Below are 23,984 nucleotides of genomic sequence, written 5' to 3'. Positions count from 1 at the left end.
TTTCACAATTTTAGTAAACCATGATAAATCCATATCATAATATAATATAATCTGGGGACACTGTTAACCCAGTACTGTACTCACTCGGGGGACACTGTTAACCCAGAAACACATCCAATAACCTCTGGGGACACTGTTAACCCAGAGACACATCAAATAACCTCTGGGGACACTGTTAACCCAGAAACACATTTAATAACCTCTGGGGACACTGTTAACCCAGAAACACATATAATAACATCTGGGGACACTGTTAACCCAGAACACTGTTTCGGGCGTTACAATGTTAGCAACTCAGACAATTACCATCTTAATACATTACCGTACGATTCCCGTACAATAAACATTATATAAATTCATTCATTTCCATGCGATCAGCATGTACTTAAACATTTTGATGGAAACATGCTTTCCGCCCCGGGAAAATATTTAAAGCAGTTCAGTAAAAAGGGGCTCGTGAAACTCACATTAGCACATGCAAGCAGGTAACAACAATCATTATCAGTTATCACGTCCAACCAGTAATATGATCCCTACGATCGTTACTATACACTCATTATTAATATAACTTTAAGCAGGTTAACCGGTACATCTGGGGACACTGTTAACCTAGCACTGTACCCGTTCTGGGGGCAAGGTTAACCCAGAAACACTTTTCTGGACTCAGATTGTGATGTCGTTTAGAGTTCAACAGTCAAATCTTCTAATAGCTTGTTTTCCCCGTTTTGCGTGCCTAGCACGGTTATCCAATTTTATATTTCAAAAATGAGTTTGGTCACACCCGAACCGAAAATAGTGGTTGTCTGATAATTTGATTTAAAATGTGAAATTATAGCTCGGTTTATACGTCCCGATTGGCCGCGGGACCCGTTTCCGTCTTTGGCGTACCGGAAACTGTTAAAATAGGTTAAAATTACTCAAATCATCCGAATTATTTTCGGATGATTTATTTTTGCTTGTTTAACTCATTTATATGAAAATAGTTCATTTTAGGGTTTTTTTATACACCAGTCAGCTCGCTTAAGCGAACTTCACCGGTTTACGCGTTTTAACTTTAAAAGTTTGATAATTAGCACGATTAATTATCCGTTTACTCTCGGATCTTGAAATTTTGCACAAATCACTTTTTAACAGTGAGGAATTTTATAAAAATATTTCCATAATTAATTTCTATATTTAAAATTTATTTATCTATTTTCAAACACCATTTAAACACTAAATATGTCGTAAATACCAAACGATCTTAGAAAAATCCCAAATTTTTCCTGGATGTCCCCTGCCATCCACATAGTCCCCTGTAATTTTTCCAGAACCAAAATCTTCTTTTACATGCCCTTTTTACTAAAACCGAGCTAGAAATCCCTAGAACTCGTTTAACCGAAAAGCCTACTTAGACTTCTCCAACGGACCTCAAATTTTGTGTGTGACTTATACATGATATGAAAAGCTTATCTGAAAGTTTCCAAAATTTTTCATGATATTTAACTATTTTTCACCATTTTTGGCAAAAACCGAGCATTAAATTCACCAAATATTCATCCTTTATCCAAAAATTCACAGAACTCATATTTTCATGTGTTTAACACCTCTGTAAAATTTCATGACCTAACTCTAAACGACCAACAATCTGTCCAAAAACACATACACCGACATAAACCGAATATACCTTTCGTTTTCCGCCACTACAAGCTACAAACTCGTCTTTCCGCCTTATCTACCACTAAAAACAGAGCCTACAAACAACATACCACAAACCAAGTAAGTTACCCTCACGATCAAGCCATTTCTTTCATGGTTTCGGTTATGATTCAAAAACAAAGATTTAAACCGTAAAAATTCGTTTTTGATTCGTTTAACTCCTTTCTTGGACCAAGATCCTTTGTATAACCCGTATACATCACTTGATCATGCAAGAATCGGTTTTCATCTTTGAAATCTCATTTTCTTGCAAACGAACTCAAGAAACAAAGATGGAAACGTGATTAACTCGGTTTTTACCTCGGTTTTCTTGCTCCAAATATCGGTTTTGAGTTTATGATCTTAAGAGAGTTGAAGATTGTGGAGAATTTGATGAGAAAAAAAGAAAATGGAATGGGGAATGACCCCCTTGGGTCCGATCGGCACACTTAGGGGGTGGGGTGGGACCCACCTCTTCATTTTAGGCCACATGTTTGGATTCTCGTAATCCGGATAATGTTTTGGATAATCTGGTTCAGTTCGTTTTTCGGTAAAACGTTTAATTCGGCTTAAAACGAGGCCAAAACGGTTGTTTTTCGGCTAAAAATGAAATTTATATAAAACCGATTTAAAAACTTTAAAAACTTAAACCATGACATTTATTAACTCAAAACATCATATTATTAATTATCGCGCATCTTTTTCGGCTTGATCGATTGTCTCTTGCTCGGTTTGGTATTAAAGGTTTCGTTTAATGTACCGTCGTACCATTAAATCGAAATTCTTTTTCTGTGCCGTACTTTTCTTATCCCGAAGAATTAATGCTTCGTAAAATCACTAAATATCATATATCTCGTCTATAATTGAACCCTCGATTCGTTCGGGTTTCAATAACTATCAATCGATTAATCGCATATTCAATACGATGAATTATTTATTCACGCACAACCAATACAGTGAACCCTGTATTCTCGTATAGCTACTATGGTAACTCATGTACCCGACATTACATATGACGTAACTAACGTCTACCGGTTAGGGTATACCTGGTTTCGTCTGAATCGTTACATTCTCCCCCCGTTAAGAAATTTCGTCCTCGAAATTTTACACGTCCACTATCTCCTTTCGAGAGAAAGGTGGGGGGTTTTTCCTTCAGAATTCACCCTCGCGTTACCAAGTATAATCTGGTCCTCGCTGTGAATTCCACTTAATCTTAATTAATAAAGCTTGGTATGTCCAAATTGTTTAGTTTTCCCGTCTACTATCTCTACGGAATTAGTTATGATATCAAGCATGTCTTCTATGAGTACCTCTATTACTAGTACTTTCGTTGCCTCATCGCTTAGGCACTTTTCAATCCGTATACATGGCAAAATATCATGTATAGTACTTAGCCCCTGGAATACTTTAATCAATAAACTAAGTGACCAATCATGGAGATAGTCTCATGAGGCCCAATATATTAAGGAGCTATTTTCGGTTTTGGCAAACCTCATATCACCTCTCTAAGGTGATGCCTTAAAAATGCCTTGTCACCTCTTTCCAATGACAATGGTTTCCTATGAATGTTGGCATAAATCCTTTGCCAATCTCGCGATGCTTTCAACTCATCTTAAATATTATAAATCCGATTGGTTGTTTCTCGAATCAATTCAAATCTTATGGCTTGATTGACGCCCATTTTCAATTTACAAATGGGTGATAATTACTTCACCCATAGAAAGCTTCAAGCTCTCGATGCTTCCTTCCCCGCCTTCCAATAATGGAAGTAGGATGACTATTTCGATCTGAGATCATTGAAAATGGTACTCCACGACGAGATACCATTTCACCATCAGGAATTTGGGCAAGAATTCATTGTGGTAATCGTCATGGTTTGGGATGAAATGCGAGGATTGGTTAATCGATCCGCGATTACCCAATTTACCTCATGCCTTTGATATATCTTGGGAATTTGCGTCCCGAAATCCATGGTAATTTATTCCCACTATCATTGGCGAATTTTCTGTCGTTGCGGAGTACCCAAGGGTTTTCGGTGTGCAGCCTTATCTCTCGCATAACTCAAATATCCTCTAATATACGTATCCATATCTTTCTCCGACTCAGCCATTAATAAGATCCTTTCAGATATTCGCATCATCAATAGTCTAATCCGATCCCAGATGTATGAAATATTTCGATTTATGCGCTTCATCCATGATTAAATCACGAAGGTCATGGAGGGTCGGGATCCAAGCCCGATTTTTGAAGTAGAGAATTTCGTCCACGCGCTGTTCGAAATTCTTCTCATTGCCGTAAAGTCCCTCCTTTTCCAATTATTTCTCTTTCAACGCCTCCCGTTGAGCGACTCGAATCAGGTCCTAAAGGTTCGACTGGACTATCATCCCCAGCACTCGCACTCGCAATGGCTTAACCCGATCTTTCTTACTCAAGGCATCGGCTACGACGTTAGCCTTGCCAGGGTGATAACGGATGTCACAGTCATAATCGCTTAACTACTCGACCCATATTCGTTGCCTCATATTCAGTTCCTTCTGATCAATTATGTGCTGCAAACTTTTATGATCGGTGAAGATGGTGCACTTCGTATCGTAGAGGCAATGTCTCCACATTTTAAGTGCGTAGATAACCGCTCCCAGTTCTAAGTCATGAGTAGTGTAATTTTTCTCGTGTATTTTTAACTGTCGGGAAGCATAGTCTATAACCTTATTATTCAGCATTAACACGCATCCTAACCCTCTATGCGATGCGTCACAATACGCGACAAAACCATCGTCTCCATCGGGGAGACTTAAAATCGGCGCTTGGCACAATTTTAATGGTTTCTATCTTATTTGGTTCTATGTGAAATCCTTGTTGTTCTACAACATGACCAAGGGATTATGCCTTCTTCATTCAAAATCACATTTCGAAAACTTCGCGTACAACTCCTCTTGCTTTAACCCTCCCACAATTTTCCTTAACCGTCGTTCGTGCTCTTCTTTACGTTGCGAATATATCAAAATATCATTAATGAATTTTATGAAAAATTTGTCAAAATAAAGTTTACAGACTCGGTTCATGAGTTCCATGAATGCTGCCGGCGCATTTGTTAGCCCGAAAGGCATAACTAAGAATTCATAATGGCCGTGGCGAATCCGAAACGCTGTTGTTGCAACGTCCTCCTCTTGGATTTTTTTCATTTGGTGATAACTATATCTAAGATCAATTTCTAAAAATAAATCGCCCCTTGCAGTTGATTAAACAGATCATTCACTTCGAAGAAGTGAGTACCTACTCTTGATCGTCCCTTTATTCAATTCTCCCTAATCAATACATATCCTAACACTTCTGTCCTTCATTTCCCAAATAACACTGGTGCACCCCATGGTGACTAACTAGGTCGTATAAAACCTTATCCAATAATTCTTGCATTTCAGTTGGTGTAAGTCGGTAAGATGCTTTAGCAACAGGGCCAGCTTGAGGTATTAAATTGATTCCGAATTTGACATGTCGGGTTGGCGGTAATCCAGGAAGTTCTTCTGGGAAAACTTGTGGAAATTCGCGTACCACCGGCATATCTTCTGTATGTTTTCTTTTAAATACTTTGGCAATCGCGTTTGTTAAATACACCACGTCTTCTTGTCGTAAATACTATAACATCTCAAAATGAGATTAGAGTGGTAACATAATACCGTACACTTTTCTCTGTATCTAATCGCTTCATCGTCCGAATGAGAGCTTCTAATCATCTTCTTTTCATAATTGATTTCAGCTTCATGTCGAGTTAGCCAGTCCATGTTAACTATTACGTCAAACTTCTTAACTTTACTGGTCGTAGGTCAATAAGGAAAGGTTAATCTTTCAGAATAATAGGACAATTCCGAACAATTTAGTTAACCATTAGGGGTTTACTGTTAGCGATTCTACAGTATAGGGTTCTATAGTTTCACTAATCGGTATCTTTCCAAATGATAGGAGGTTAACAGGAGCTAACTTCTATCGACGACCGTAAAAATATCGCTGAAGTCTATTGATTTAAAACTACAACGTACTTAATACCACTTTTGGATCATGACTTGCTTTATTTGAATTACTCCCAAAAGCACGACTCCTTGCTTGATCAGGGGTTGATGCTTGCCATGAGGTTCATCTTCCAACAACACCTTGGTTCAACTTTGGGCAATTTCTCTTGAAACGTTCTGTACTGCCACATTCATAGCAAGTACAACTGTTTGGCATAATTTGATTTCTTTGAATGGATTGTTATTGAAGTTGTTGGGTTCGGAGTGGTTGTACACAAATGGGTTGGGGTTGTCGGTTCACATGGCTTCACTTGGTTCTACAATTGTGGCATTACGTCCATCTTTACTACACCTGTGGCCTACTATCACTCGACATTCTTCTTCCTGCCGATAACCATATTTTCCACATTTAGGGAAGAACCCCTTTATGCGGTTCATGTTTTCACACCAGAACTAGTCTTAGTATAATTCTGGGTTGTAGGGCTTACCTACCTATTCAAAGGCCTATCTTGCACTATGCCTTTATCACTTCTCTTCTTTAACACCCGACGTCTCACCTAACGTCCTTCCAGTCCGCTTCCCATAGAGTTAAGTATATCGATGCTGGCTTGTGACACAACCTTTCCAAAGGTTGTATATTTTACCGGATTAACTATACTCCTTTCGATGGAGTTAGTCCCCAATATAGCGCTCACTTCGCTTAGTTTCAGGGGTAATTAGCCATGTTACCAGACATGACAATTCCTTCAAACTATTAGCGTGTTCTAAGTAATCAGCACGCAACATTTCTATTTTTCATAGCTCAGTTCCCAATCTCTGAACTTACTTACTCGAATAAAAGTGCTCTAGCACAAGAATTTTAAATTCCGACCATGTCCTCTGAGCAATAATTTTCTAACTATAATTTTGTACCATCGTGTTCCATCACGATACAACATAATCTACCTACATTTCTATAGCATATTTCACTACACAATGTTCTAGTCTCTTACCAATATCCTTAATCATTTCGATCTTTTCTATCTACTCGTTAATCTATTCCTCCCTTTACCATCAGTACCCTATTAATAATTTCCTTACCACGAACAACAACATATCCTTCATACCGGATCTAATTCATTACGACTACAATTCATGTTTAGTTTATAACTAATACTTGTAGTCATAATAGTATTCGGTGGAACATTATCACTTTTAGTAATACCACCAAGAATTGGAATATTCATATTCATGTGATTGCTCGATCTACAATCTTGCGATCACATTTGTATCAACACTAGCAGTGATCTGTGATACGACATTCGGTATCATCATCTGCTATCTTTGAGCAATCAACAGAATCTTATCAATCTCCATCATTGGAGTTACTCTTTTTATGTCATTCTGCCGTACTCATCCCGTACGCAGTAATCAATACTAATCTCACCGTATAACTCGTTACCAGTTCAATCATAACAGCAGGTACACATACACACCAAATATTATCATACATAATACACATACCAGTATCTAGTATATATGTCCCACAAGTATAATAACATATGGACTTAACCTGACGTCGGTTAACTTTTAAATACGTTTCATAACCCTTGTCACCAACTGACATAGAGATCTTCTCAACAAAGATCAATGTTTAATATGCTTGATTTCAATATCTCTCTGCATGTCAGCATAACCGATACATGCTCACCGTGAGCACCAAACGATTACATACCATGGAGTTATAATATCCGTGTTTATTCGTATATCCGGCATACACAGTATACCTCCTACGAACGAACAACCAACTATGCCATAATGATTCCAACACTTCTTTGTGTATAGGTAATCATTCTATTCGAGCATACATGGGTGTAAACATATAACGGATGTAAGGATAACATAGGGAGTTGCAAGGTTCAAGGTAATCGCGCAACATGGGTTGCCTTCAAATATTATTAATTACTATTATGGGAAATTCTATCACTTGCTCAGTCAATGTCCTCAGGCGTTCTAGGTTCGTTGAAATCGGTAATTCTCGATTTGGAGGAGGTATGACTCATATGTTTGAGAGTGAGAAATACATATATATATTTCTATACATTATTTTTTTTTATCTGCTGATTTATTATCAAATTTATTATTATTATTATTTTATTTATTTATTTACCTTAATGGAATAAGAATGGGTTCAGGTACGGATCCGTCCGTATGTGAGGGTCGACGGTTAGGGTGAACATCTGGGGTTATTAGGACATACGGTACCGGTGTTGGTAGGGTAAGGGATTCATCAATTTTGGTTGGGAGTGACGGTTACTAGATATTTCTGGTTAATGTCAAACGGAAGATCTAACTTGGTACTATCATAACTATGGCCCGATAAGTCAGACTCATTATCAACCGATGCTCTAGAAATCTCAGCATCCTCGGTACTTTTTATTATTTCCTTCCCCGGTTCCTTATCCGGGTCCCATTTCTCAATACATGTACCCACAAGATATGTATATGTATATATATATACACATTAGCACGTATAAATAATATTATATACTTTACACATATGTTGCCATTTTTACCTATTAACGTACCCCGTGACTTCCCCTGAATTCCCTCGTGCGGACAAGTCAGTTATTATGTTCCGGACCATAATAACTCACTTGTCCATCCAAGTTTATCCAGCTCTCGTCACTATATATTATTTGTTGATATTCAGATCCTATAATACTTGAGCTACTGGTTATATTTTAGGTATCTTTTAAAGACATCCTAATTCTTTATAACCAATGGCTCTGATACCAAGTTCTGTAACACCCCGCAACCGCAGCGGAAACGTAAACGGGATGCGACAGACACCTCTGATATCAACCACATTGTTTATAAAGAAAACTGAATGCATTAATATACTTCAAAATTACATTATCTCATCTTTCATTACCGTCTAGGTGATACACACATCATACAATACGATTCATAATTCTATCTGTTATAATGTATCCTAACATCCCGCACACAAATCTTACACACATCAAGCACTTAGCACGTAAGCAATCACTTCATCTAAATTGTACCTGAAAAGCATGTGAGAAAACGGGTCAACTACGAATAGTTGGTGAGTTTCACAATTTTAGTAAACCATGATAAATCCATATCATAATATAATATTATCTGGGGACACTGTTAACCCAGTACTGTACTCACTCCGGGGACACTGTTAACCCAGAAACACATCCAATAACCTCTGGGGACACTGTTAACCCAGAGACACATCAAATAACCTCTGGGGACACTGTTAACCCAGAAACACATTTAATAACCTCTGGGGACACTGTTAACCCAGAAACACATTTAATAACCTCAGGGGACACTATTAACCCAGAACACTGTTTCGGGCCTTACAATGTTAGCAACTCAGACAATTACCATCTTAATACATTACCGTACGATTCTCGTACAATAAACATTATATAAATTCATTCATTTCCATGCGATCAGCATGTACTTAAACATTTTGATGGAAACATGCTTTCCGCCCCTGGAAAATATTTAAAGCAGTTCAGTAAAAAGGGGCTCGTGAAACTCACATTAGCACATGCAAGCAGGTAACAACAATCATTATCAGTTAACACGTCCAATCTGTAATATGATCCCTACGATCGTTACTATACACTCATTATTAATATAACTTTAACCAGGTTAACCGGTACATCTGGGGACACTGTTAACCCAGCACTGTACCCGTTCTGGGGGCAAGGTTAACCCAGAAACACTTTTCCGGACTCAGATTGTGATGTCGTTTATAGTTCAACAGTCAAATCTTCTAATAGCTTGTTTTCCCTGTTTTGCGTGCCTAGCACGGTTATCCAATTTTATATTTCAAAAATGAGTTTGGTCACACCCGACCAGAAAATAGTGGTTGTCTGATAATTTAATTTAAAATGTGAAATTATAGCTCGGTTTAGACGTCCCGATTGGCCGCGGGACCCGTTTCCGTCTTTGGCGTACCGGAAACTGTTAAAATAGGTTAAAATTACTCAAATCATCCGAATTATTTTCGGATGATTTATTTTTGCTTGTTTAACTCATTTATATGAAAATAGTTCATTTTTAGGGTTTTTTTATACACCAGTCAGCTCGCTTAAGCGAACTTCACCGGTTTACGCGTTTTAACTTTAAAAGTTTGATAATTAGCACGATTAATTATCCGTTTACTCTCGGATCTTGAAATTTTGCACAAATCACTTTTTAACAGTGAGGAATTTTATAAAAATATTTCCAGAATTAATTTCTATATTTAAAATTTATTTATCTATTTTTAAACACCATTTAAACACTAAATATGTCGTAAATACCAAACGATTTTAGAAAAATCCCAAATTTTTCCTGGATGTCCCCTGCCATCCACATAGTCCCCTGTAATTTTTCCAGAACCAAAATCTTCTTTTACATGCCCTTTTTACTAAAACCGAGCTAGAAATCCCTAGAACTCGTTTAACCGAAAAGCCTACTTAGACTTCTCCAACGGACCTCAAATTTTGTGTGTGACTTATACATGATATGAAAAGCTTATCTGCAATTTTACAGAATTGTTCATGATATTTAACTATTTTTCACCATTTTTGGCCAAAATCGAGCATTAAATTCACCAAATATTCATCCTTTATCCAAAAATTACCAAAAATTCACAGAACTCATATTTTCATGTGTTTAACACCTCTGTAAAATTTCATGACTTAACTCTAAACGGCCAACAATCTGTCCAAAAACACATACACCGACATAAACCGAATATACCTTTCGTTTTCCGCCACTAAATGCTACAAACTCGTCTTTCCGCCTTATCTACCACTAAACACAGAGCCTACAAACAACATACCACAATACCAAGCAAGTTACACTCACGATCAAGCCATTTCTTTCATGGTTTCGGTTATGATTCAAAAACAAAGGTTTAAACCGTAAAAATTCGTTTTTGATTCGTTTAACTCCTTTCTTGGACCAAGATCCTTTGTATAACCCGTATACATCACTTGATCATGCAAGAATCGGTTTTCATCTTTGAAACCTCATTTTCTTGCAAACGAACTCAAGAAACAAAGATGGAAACGTGATTAACTCTGTTTTTACCTCGGTTTTCTTGCTCCAAATATCGGTTTTGAGTTTATGATCTTGAGAGAGTTGAAGATTGTGGAGAATTTGATGAGAAAAAAAAGAAAATGGAATGGGGAATGACCCCCTTGGGTCCGATCGGCACACTTAGGGGGTGGGGTGGGACCCACCTCTTCATTTTAGGCCACATGTTTGGATTCTCGTAATCCGGATAATGTTTTGGAAAATCTGGTTCAGTTCGTTTTTTGGTTAAACGTTTAATTCGGCTTAAAACGAGGCCAAAACGGTTGTTTTTCGGCTAAAAATGAAATTTATATAAAACCGATTTAAAAACTTTAAAAACTTAAACCATGACATTTATTAACTCAAAACATCATATTATTAATTATCGCGCATCTTTTTCTGCTTGATCGATTGTCTCTTGCTCGGTTTGGTATTAAAGGTTTCGTTTAATGTACCGTCGTACCATTAAATCGAAATTCTTTTTCTGTGCCGTACTTTACTTATCCCGAAGCATTAATGCTTCGTAAAATCACTAAATATCAAATATCTCGTCTATAATTGAACCCTCGATTCGTTCGGGTTTCAATAACTATCAATCGATTAATCGCATATTCAATACGATGAATTATTTATTCACGCACAACCAATACAGTGAACCCTGTATTCTCGTATAGTTACTATGGTAACTCATGTACCCGACACTACATATGACGTAACTAACGTCTACCGGTTAGGGTATACCTGGTTTCGTCGGAATCGTTACAGGCGCCGCCTTTCCGGCGCCGTCATCGCACGAAAAACGGGCGGTGGCCGGAAAAACGTATTTTCGCACTGTTTTCACCGTTATTCGTCTCGTTCAATCCAGATCTGAGCTAGGGTGACCCCGAAGCTCATGTTTTGACCGGTTTATACCCAATTCCATCCGGATCTCGTGACTTTAACGGTTGAAGGTCTCGGCTCGTCGTTTCGCGACTAGATCTACCGGGTTTGGAACCGTACAATATCATACTATCATTACCTCGGGTCGTGATCGGTTCTTCTTTTTGGTTTCGGTTAGAGAAAGGGAGAAATATGAGAGAGAGCTTAAGTGTGTGTTTTGGATGGTGTATGGAATGGATGAGAATGAGGGGTTAAAGGATAATTATGGTTTATATACTACGGAACATGGGTCATGGGTCTAAGCCCATTGTCTTTCTTACTAATCCAAGTCCATAACCCACTTTTATTATTATATTATTATTATTCCACTAACTCAATTAATTCACCCGACGTAAATAATACATTAAATATTATTCCAGAAATTACGGGATGTTACAAGTCTACCCTCCTTATAAGAGGTTTCGTCCCCGAAACCTACTTTTAAACCCTAACGGGTTACTCCCTACTCTTGCCCCTTCGTAGAGCGTCCTAACTTTCTCGCTTACCGCTTTACCTCCTGTTTTAACGATCATCGAGCTAATCATGGATCTCAGCTTTCTTAGGTAGCTTTCCATGAAGTTCCCAATGATGGTTTCATTACACGTGGAATGGTACATTACTTTAATCATTACCGTTTACCTTTGGCCCGGTAGGTCGAGACCATTGATGAATCACAAGTCATTCATATGAAATCACAAGAAAACACAAGTCATTCATAAAAACATAAATAGGAAACCATTCAAGCTTGCCAGACAAACGTAGGTTCAACCTGTAACATAAAACACCCCTTAATCAACACTAACATAAAACAACTGTGACAAGCACTTATTCTCGTGCAACCTTTTCAGTGGCTGATAAATCATCCTTTCACACGTCTCCCCATCTTCCCTCCACCGCTACGGCTTCTTCGCAATCTCTAGCTATGTGACCTGACTTACCACACTTGTAACATTTCTGGTCCTCGGTGCAATCACGAGAGATGTGTCCCTTCTTCCCGCATCGGTAGCACTGGTTTGGACCAGCCTTGCATTCTCCCAAGTGCATTTTCCCGCACACTTTGCATGTTTCCTTGCCTGCAATCTGTTGTGTCTTCTTCCTCGCATACTCCATGACATCTGCAGACTGTTTGGTTCCTTTCCCTTCTTCCTTGTCTTCCACTTCCACATCATCTGCCTCCAGATCATCATAAACCATCTCTGCTAAGTCAACTGCAGACTCAAAGGTGGCAGGAACTTGCGGACCTTCTAAGGAAGCCCCCTGACGTAGCACTTGATCCTTTTCTCCTCAGTGTGCACCATGTCAGGCACCAGCCTAGACATACGGTTGAATTCAGTGGTGTACTCACGGTGTGTCATTTTGCCCGCTTTTAGATCCAGAAACTTCATCTTGGCCCTCTCAACCTCGGCATCAGCACAGAACCTTTTCATAACTAACACCTTTAGGTCATTCCACCTCATCGTCCTAATATCTTCTCGGGTCTTCCTTTGTTCCATATTTTCCCACCAGTACATAGCCTCACCCAAATGACTGAGTGGCATAACCCACTGCTTGGTAAGGACGGCACTCGCTAATTCGGATAATCTTGTCCATTGTGGTTATCCATTGGAGAGTAGTGATTGTGTCTCCCAAACCATTTAGCTTCGGCGGGTCGCAACCTTTGAACGACTTGTAATTACACCCACCTCGGGCTGTCTTCCTGTCGTAAACTTTCACAGATCGGACTTCACTCGAGTCGCCTTTCTCTCTTTCATCATCGTTCTTACCATTCTCTCCTGACCTCTCAGCAGTTCTTGCATGGCTTCCAGCAGACTTCTCAGATTTCAAGTTCTTCACGGCAGCAGCTACAGCCTGAGCAATTGCTGCCCGAACAGTAGGGTCATGTTGATACCCTTCATTGTTGCTAGGGTTTCGTCCAGCTGCACTTCCTTCTTCTCTTGTGTTAGTTACGGATTCTACAGAAGGTTGTTGGACGATACGTGGCCTGCACCGACGTCCAATGCAACCTACTATTCCAGCAACTTTCCTAGCTCCAGCCATTGTATTCTTAAAGGGAAACACAAACGTCATCACTCAAGGAATTATTTAGCACATGACTCGTAAGGTAACTAGTTAATGATAGTGGCCAAGTGTAATTAACTCTTTACATTACTCCTCCTGTTCTACAAACTTCCCTTTATGATTTCACTTGTGCTAGTTCTACTTCTAACAATTAGACAATCAAGAAATTCATACAATCATATTCTCATATCTCTTGCATTTAATCTAACTTCCTTACACATTCTTACATTACATGTGAGATTAATCACATACTTTACCTTTACGTGGTTTGCTTGAGTGACACATGGCTTTCTTGAAATGGCATCTTGTTTCTTTTCTTACTTAAGTCTCATTCTCTATTGGAGTCTAAGCATGTAGGATGCTTAATTCTCTCGAACTTATGCTCTGATACCAACTTGTAAGGCCCCGGTCCCGGTGCCCTACTTTGGTGTTGGATTTACTTATTAACAGCGTTCTACAATCAGAGTTAATTAAAAATTTCGTGGAATAAATAAAACTTCAATCTTTCATTACAAAACATTCCAAACTTGTCTTTAAATCATAACATAAATCATCGTGTTAGAACTTTATTTCATTTATCTTTAGATGCCATCCATTCAATCCATGCCATGTGTCGTCCTCATGCTAGCTCTTTAAACATGTTTACCTGCGTGCAAACAAAAAGTCAGCTACGCTGAGTGAGTTCTAGTGAATCAAGCAATTTACCATACAACCAATACAGGCATTATATACGTGTCCAAAGACACATATTCCGATGTTTGACCTGTTCACCTTACCGCTTAACCACTTAACTGTCCTCCACGTTTTAGCCACTTGTTATACAGGATCACATAGAGGCTTGCCCTCCCACACACTCACGTTATGCCACTTATTAACGAAGGCATGTAGAGGCATGTCATCCCACGTACTCTCATTATGCCACTTTAAAAACAACGGCACGTATAGGCTTAGCGTACCATGTACTATCGTCATGCCTCTAGCACCCTTACTAGACCCCTTTCCACTTCTATCACACTTTACTCTACTTGTCTACAACACACTTCCTATCAGCTCAACATTTATATAATATGCAAGTTACATCATAACATTCACACACACTAATAACCACTTGGAGATCATTCCCCTTGGTGATACGTGCAATATCCGAAGATTGTTCACGCACCAACAAACATTCATTCATAACCTCCACATGATAACTAACTCGTACATCATTTATAGCACAAACTTACTACTTAAGGTAAGTGTATTCACACTTCACATCGAGTATGCACACAGCTCCGAAAACATAACAAGGAAATGGGGCTAGAAACTAACCTGAATCCTGTTACGTTCGTCGTTAACATTTATTCCTTTTTGTAGTTGTGCGCGACTAACTGTTTAATAAACACATTATTAAATACCACTCTAGCCATCCTAACTATTTGCTTAATTAATCTTAAGCGTCTAAGCCGGTTTTACTTCATTGAATCTTTACCGGGTTAGTTAATCGTTACTCGTTAACCTTTAAAGGTATCTTTCATAAGTTAATAATGTCCAGGGGATTCTATGTAATTAAATCATTCTTTTCTAAGTCCAGGGACCTTTCATTCATTCTTTAAGTCTTAATTCGTTATATTTTTCTTTAACGAATGGGGCTTCATTCGTTGCTTCTGTCTTTCATAACGAATTGACTCATTCGTTACTTCATAACGAATTGATTCTCATAACGAATTAACCCTTATAACGAATTGGTCTTTATAGCGAACTGGCATTTATAACGAGCTGGCCTTTAACGAATGATCATAATGAATGACCCTTTATATTGAATGAACCTTCTAACGAATGAGGGTTCATTCATTTTCTCTGTAGCGAAGAGCATAACGAATTGCTTAACGAACGAAGTTCGTTCGTTATTCTTTCTTAACGCATGGCATAACGAATAGCTTGTTAATTCATTATTATCCCTTTAACAAATTAGGGTTAGGTCAGAGAATGTCAGAAACATTCTCTAATGTTCCCTTTCCTCGTACACCTTTTTCGACGCCGCCTTTCTGGCGCCGTCATCACCGGAAAAACTTTATACTCGTTGTAAAGGGTTACGCTGATGTGAGTTTCCAAACTGATCGAGATTATTCTCGATCACAATCGGGATATGTTTTCGCTTTAAATGGTGGGGCTATTTCTTGGAAGAGCGCAAAACAAGATGCGGTACCATTGTCCACCACTGAATCGGAATACATCGTTGCCTCAGTAGCAGCTCAAGAAGCTACGTGGATTAGAGAGTTCATTGCCGATCTAGGGATAGTTCGTACCATTCAGGATCCTCTAGAGATCTTTTATGAGAACGAGGGTGCGATTGCTCAAATCAAGGAACCCCGTGCACATCAAAAGACAAGGCATATTGAGCGAAGATTCAACTACATAAGGGATGAAGTTGAAAAAGGAAAGATATGTATTCACAAAGTTCACACTGATTAAAACATTGCGGATCCACTCACGAAGCTTCTAGAATGGCCAAAGCATGAAGTTCATACTTGTGCCTTAAGGCTTTGAAATTCTAGTGATTGGATTTGATCATAATTTTGTATTTGGATATCGGATCAATTGTTATTTTGACTCAATCATATGATTATGGTTTATGATTATGACTTTTGAGTTATGTTCCATTTTAGCATGTTTAGACCCATTAATAAGTTAATTATTCTAAATGTCCGTAGTCGATCATATTTGTGGGAACAAATATGAAGGAAAGACTATCATGAACTTGGGTTGGTAGATATTCGTAAGGCATGAATATAGCAAGGTTTTGCCGCCAAGGTTCATAGATATTTATGGGATAAATATTGGACTGACCCGCCCTCAAATCATACTGCATTGAATCTTTTTGATTTTTGGTCATAAGTAAATTTGAGTAAAGGCGAACATCATAGTATCGTCCGACCTGAGACTCATATTGGATCTTGATATTCACCAAATATTATACTTTAACTTAGTTCTTCGCTACTCTGAAACATGACAGTACATAAGGCTAAGCTCAAGTATAGTACAAGGTGATAGTGAGAGACGTGTGTAGTCTAAAAGGGATTCGTCCCTCTTTTTCGTTGAGAGTTAGATGTCTAAGGCCTGATAAGTTAAATCAACAGAGAATGATCACTCTGTGTCTCTGGATTTGACATGACAACTGTGGCAAAAGGATAAATGATAGATTCACCTATATCATTTCAAGTAAGGGACTTGAAGGGGATGATGTTATTGAATGGCACTTCGTCATACGTATTAGGGATAGTAAACCGTTGTTAGGCGGTATTTGCTATTTGCATCAATCTTCTATGTATCTTGTGCAAGTGGGAGATTGTTGGAATCGATTTGCCCAAGACAAATATTTGAGTTGATGTGGCTAGTACGTATGATCCAAGTCGGGTTATACCCAATAACAAGCTAGACAAACACCATGATATTTGTTATTAGATATGATCTAACTAATAAATATCTACACTTATAATATTTGGAAAAAGGGTTTCCTAACTATTTTCACCTGTGTAATAAATAAATTATATGGATAATTTATATTTTGAGAGTTTTTATTTAAAATGGTAATAAACATATTGCATGTTACCTATGTTATGTTATGTTTAATTTTACAAAATGTAACATGAGATAATTGTAAGTATAGTAAAAAAAACAAGGTTTTGAATTTTGGGAGGGAACACCCAAAAGGGGCCGGCCACCTATTCCCCTCTCTCTCCTTCTCACCTCTTTATTATCTAACATGCATGTGACTTGATTGGGTTGGATCTTTGAACCATTCTCTCTCACACACACAAGGTGAAAGGAAACAACTCTTTCTTCCTCTCTTCCTTTTTCTTTTTCGGCAGAACAAAAGAAGAAGAAAAAAAAGAGATTTTGCAAGTGTTAAATCCTAGAAAGAAGGTGTTTGTTGGAAGGCTTAAAGGTTATACAAGCTTGAGGATCTTCTCCATTAAATACTCATCATTCACAACATCATTCCCTTCTATTTTCTGGAAACTTGAAGGTATGTAACCAAACACCCTATGGTTCTTTTGAAAGCATGTAAATTGTATTTGGATCCTGGTTTTGGGTTTTATATAAAATCAGTTTTATATATACTTTGGTAAACAAGATTTAAAACTAAAATTTCCGTTGCGTTTTACATATAAAAGGGTTTATATGTTCTTTGATAATATTTTGAAAACCCAACAGGATATACTCAAAACAGAGTTCTGAATTCAAAGTTAATTAAAACATCCGCAGAATATAAAAACTTCAACCATTCATTATTACAAATCATTCAAATCTCTTTCAAACGAACATTGAACATGTCTTTTAAAAATAATGAAAACATAACAGATTCTTTTTTCTTCTGATGCCAACTTCTTATTCTTCAATGTCATGTGTGCTCCTCCTCAACCTATTTGCATGCATGAATACTTAAATTCATCTAAGCTGAGTGATTTATAGTTTAAACAAGTCACAAGGTATTCTTACACATGGATACATACATACATACATACATACATACGAGTTCATATCTAAAGATAGTATTCTTACATACAACATGTACTTACATTCTTAATTCTTTCTTATTCTTACATTTATTCTTACACACTTGCATAGATATTAGAAATGTTTGCCACCCTAGTTCTTGCAAGGATATTATGGGGTCTGCCACTCTAATTCTTTCTCATATGTTACAGAGTCTGCCACTCTAATTCTTACACATATATTATAAGGGTTTTCCACCCTAATTCTTGGACAAATATTATGATTGTTTGTCGCCCTCGTTCTTGCACATATATTGTAAAGGTCTGCCACCCTAACTCTTGCATTCTATCCATTCTCCAACTCTTACAATCATATATGTAATAAAGAAATAAAAAAATACGACATATTATACCATCACAAATACAATGTATATATAAACACTTTTCTTGTGGGTATGCACACGACCCCAAAACGTTAAACAAGAAAGGGGCTAGAAACTTACCTAGATTTTGTTACGTTCTGAATTGATTGGAATCTCTTTATTTAACTGAGCATTACTTATTGTTTAACATGAGCACACATTAATTAACCATATAACGGACTAACAGAACTAACCAAGTTGGTTAACTAAACAAACTTACTTAACGGAGTTAACTAGGCTAACTTGATAACTAAACTTGTTAGTTGATTCTTACAGATCTAATGGGGTCTCTTTAATTAACAGGATTAGTTAAATGAACTTAACCAGGTTAACGAGGTTTACTAGGCTTACTTTAGGTAACGGATCATGCTAATCTAACCTATTTAACAATAAGTCATTTTAGCAGACTTAAGTGATCCTTCACTAACTGAAATAAAGGGGTTAGTTAATTTGTTTCAATAGAATTAGGTATTAACAGTCAAGGTGTTAGGTAGTTCCGTTAAGTCCAGTTTGATCAGGTCTGGCCCAATTCGTATTTCGCAATTCGCAACCTAGCCCAATTCGCAATTTGGGTGCAGATCCAAATTTAGTGGCTTGTTGTTGCAAAATGGAAAATCTCTGTTGGGGTTGGCTTCAAACATGGGACCTTAGGGTCCCCAAACCACGCCTTAACCATATGAGCTGCTAAGGATCTTGTTTAAGTTTGTTAATCTTAATATTTATTTTCCTCCGGCGCTGATTGTTTCCTTTTTCTTCTTTCTTCTTTTTTTCTTATAATTCAAGACGGTAACTTTAATTATTATAACATCTAGATTAACCTCCTACAACTTTTCAAGACAAACCGAGATCAAATGAACCATTTTTATCTAAAAACGTACCCTTTAACGAAATCCGGTTTCAAGGTCTTGATTTTTGCATGAGCTATAACTTTATTGATTTCTTGTTTATACTTATAGTAGATCACAATACGAGCTAAGATTCTTTCTTTGTTAAACTGGGAATAGATGGAAAGGAGTGTCTGTGTGTTTTATGATGTAAGCGAAAGGATGGAAATGGGGATAGGCTTTAAAGAAAGTGGTTTAGGAGTTTATATACCCTTAATCCCATGTCCGTTCTAAATCCATGTTTCTATTTCCAACTCAACTACGCGTCATATTATTATATAGAACAAATAAATATTAACATAGTGGTAGAAAACCTGCGCGATGTTACGGCTATGACAATATATTTGAACAAATTTTAAAAAGTTACAGTGTTTTAAACATATTGTATTATGCGGTGCTTTTTAAATAATGAATGTTGTTTTTTATGCGTTACAATTATTAAACAAATACTAAGCAGCTAGTTTTATACTCGTGCCCTGTTAGTTTAATGTCATAATGACATATCTACCTTTCTTAACCATAAATTTCATGTTGATAACATTGCACGATTGATTGAAAAATTGGATGTCATTTCACTCAAAAGCATGCTCTGATACCAAATGTAATATCCCGACCTTGGGCGTAATATGTCAGGGCGGAATATGTTGGGGCGGTGGGTACAGATTGATCACAACCTCATGACACTATTAAAGTGACAAATATAATTATTTCATTTTATTAAATCATAAGTACACAATTTGGCATGAATCAAGTAACAATAAAAGCACTTTGATTTCAATATGATATATTCTAATAACTTAATGGCCCAATTATATAGTCTTCAACCCTCAGATTAAACTTTGACTCGCAGTACGTTTAAAATAATTACATTGTTAACAATAATATTGATGAGAATTCATAAGTGTGTGTGTGTGTGTGTTTGTGAAACATGTAATTCACTAATCATAATGCAATATATATTCCAACAAAAAGTAAATGAAAGCAAATAATTTTATCCTCTCGTTCCTTTGTCCAAAACCGAAGTAATAGGGGAAATGAGAACCACCATGCATAAAAACCAAAGTTGAAGTGTTAGGAAACGCATATAAATCACGTCGGTCCCTCATACTACATGTATGTGTTTGCGTATGCGTCTCTGATGTATATAAAAATATACATCATTTTAGCATCAAAAAATCCCTAAAATCTACAACTTCTACCAAATAATATAGCTCAAATAGTTACTTATCATATTAAAATGTATTTTCAGGTAAACCCAAGCCTTAAACGAAGAAACAAAGGAAAAGCCAAAGAAAAATGAAAGAACCCAAGAAAACACTTGAACATGCCCCCATGCCCCCCTGGGCACGCCCCATGCTTCTCTATGCAAGAAAAGACAAAAATCTGCAACAAAGGACAAAATACTGGACACTTGGGCACGGGGCCGTGTCTCAGGAAGCAAGGGGCCGTGGTCACCTTTTAGAAAAAACAAAAGAAATATAACACAGATCACCAAAAGCACGGGGTCGTGCCTCAGGAAGCAAGCCCTCGTGCTGAGTCACCATGTACGATCTGACAAAGCATTTAATGTGACTGGACACGGGGGCGTGCCACATGGAGCACGGGGCCGTGCCTGCCTCTCCAGAATGCCTATAAATAGAGGATCATGTTGCATTTATCAAGTGTGTTTGAAGAAAAGTTCCATACGGGTTTCTCTTATAAAAATACTCATATTACACTCATATTGAAGATCTTGTGAAGAGTTTGAAGGCTTGGAGGTTACCATCATCCATCATCATCATCCATCACCATTTAAGAGGGAAGATTCATCCAACATCTGGTTAGATTATTCTAGGTTGATCATGTGTTTGTTAACTTCATCTCTTTAAATGTCCATAACTCTGCTCATTATGAGCTAAACTCCATTTACCATCTAAAATATATGAAGAAGCTTTGTTTTACTTGATGATTATGTTAAACATGTGATTTAGCTTGGTAAAATACATGGTTATTTTGCAATTATCCTTTGATGAAGAAATGTTTTATCACTTTAACTCAAGACATCAAGGTTGATGATTAATAATCATTCATGATCACTCATGTTCTTAGAGACTATAAATGGTAAAAGGATTACCTTGATAACTTATTCAAGATAAAACATGTATCCTTATATTGTACTTAGAAATGATGAGATATAGGTTATGATCTAGTTCTCTAGTCTTGATAATTCTAAAATAACATTGTTAACACGATTGCTTAGGTTATCATGCTAGTTAAAGAAATCATATGTTAATAGAATGTGTAACTATAACCTAATTAAATCAACCAAGGGGAGGTTGCGTGAGTTAACTACAATCACCCGAATTTGTTAGGATTGGTATTTAAGAAATCGAAGTCAATCCTAATCGTTCTACTTTACCAAACTACTTGTCTACTTAAATTAACATTTTCGTGGTAGTATGAGATTAAGCAAGGATGGACTTGAAAATACGCATGCTACTTTCTTTTATGTCATAGAATATGTTCACTTAGAAATGAGGGACTATTCTATTATGCATTATTAAGGCAAGTTTATCACATGTTTACTTAATAATCATCAAGGAAGAATGGAGTGGATTCTTGATCTTAGATGGTAACCTTCACATAATTGAATTACTCGTTTAGAATTTCTCTTCTTGTAACCTATATATTATATATAAGTATTTCTATTTTATAAAAAAAAGGTTTAAAAATCAACCCCAATATGATTAAAACTCTCCGATTGAACTAAAACAAAGATTTATTAACAGAAACATTTGTGTTCACTGATCGATAATTGGTTCTTACCAATACTATTCCACATATAAGATAGGTACATTTTCCTATTTTGTGTGTGTTTAGTCTTAGTAGAAATCACTTTTACAAATTTAAAACATTATCTTGTGCAAAAGCTAAAATCTCCAATCCCTTATATTTTAACCACATGCACGACAAACATCAGTCTCTTCCACCAAAACAACAGTAAACACATTGCACATAGTTCACTTATGTATCATAAACAATATGAGTGAATAATATTAACACGAATGATAAATTGCGAATAAGTTTGTAAAAAAGTGCATAACTAACAAGATAAAAATTGTGGTGTGCTACACCCCAAAAAAGTTAACACGTTAAAAAAGCGGTTATGAAAATAAAAACTCAACTTGAAAATGAGGATCATAGTTTGAAGGAGTCGAACAAATGAGGCTAAGAATCACTGTAGATTATCCTAAACAGGTAAATACGTGTGCTATATTTTAACGAGTCTAGACGGAAGGGAAAAAACGACAAATTGGGACTTAGGAATTCTTTTATTTATAAGGAGTTTAACAAAAATGAATTAAAGTTTATATAAATTATTTTTATATTTATTATTTGAAGAATGAATTGTAGATGAATGATTATAACTTATTAATATAAGCTTAAATAACAAATTAAAAACAATTTATGGTTAAACATTTTTATTCGAGTAACACATTTAATTAATTTACTAATTAATTAACTTAAAGGCTTTACATGAATTATTTTAAAGAAATTATACATATTAGTTTATGTTAAAGAAAAACAAAAAAAATTGATTTACTCAATTATATATATAAAAATATTTATATTAATTCAATTATAAGATATATTTAAATTAAACCATTTTGTATATATAATCATATTTAAAAGAAAAAAGTTATAAGTTTATGATGATTAACATATCATAAGATTCAGATAAATATTTATGTTTGTTATTACAAAATAACTAGATTTGATCCAATATTTAGAAAATCAAAGTATTTATCTTTGATATTCATAATCATTATGATTCTTAAAATTCAAATATAAGATTTTTATTATAAATGTACTATAATCAAGAAGAAAAACTTATGAACAAGTATGCACATTCAAGATAAAATCAAAACAAAAGCTATAAATGTCTAGAATCCATCTATGATTGCTGGCTGTTTGAATTCGACGGTGGTGATGGTGGTGGACAGTGGCTGAGAGGTGGAAATCAAAGCCACAAGAATCGATGTGGTGGCGCAAGGTTGTGGCGATAGGCAGTGGCAGGGAAGCAATGTGCCGCGAGGTGGTTTCCATAGCTGGTAGTGCGGAGGAGATGTGAAGAAACCAGAGATTTCATCATCGGAGAATTGATCAATGAAAGAGAAACTGTAAGGTTTTAAGTTTTAGAGTGAAAACCATGGCGAATGAATGAAAACCATGATACATTAATAGGAGATGAGATGATTTAAGGAGAGTTGTTATGACCCGTTTAAGAGTATCTGGGTACATAAACAACTCAAAACTGGGCTAAATCAATGAGAGAGCACCATTTAAAGATAAAAAAATCTGATGACTCTATAGAGGTAAGGGTGGGGGTGACCACATCGTGACAGGTGGAATAGAGGTTTCGTTTATATATTATAGATTATTATTATATTATTGTTATTATTATTATTATAG

The sequence above is a fragment of the Bidens hawaiensis genome, unplaced genomic scaffold (assembly GCF_021521415.1).
Source record: "Bidens hawaiensis isolate Kalapana, Puna unplaced genomic scaffold, B.hawaiensis_p1.1 tig00038140_1, whole genome shotgun sequence".
Lineage (NCBI taxonomy): Eukaryota > Viridiplantae > Streptophyta > Magnoliopsida > Asterales > Asteraceae > Bidens > Bidens hawaiensis.
This window is presented reverse-complemented; position numbering follows the sequence as displayed.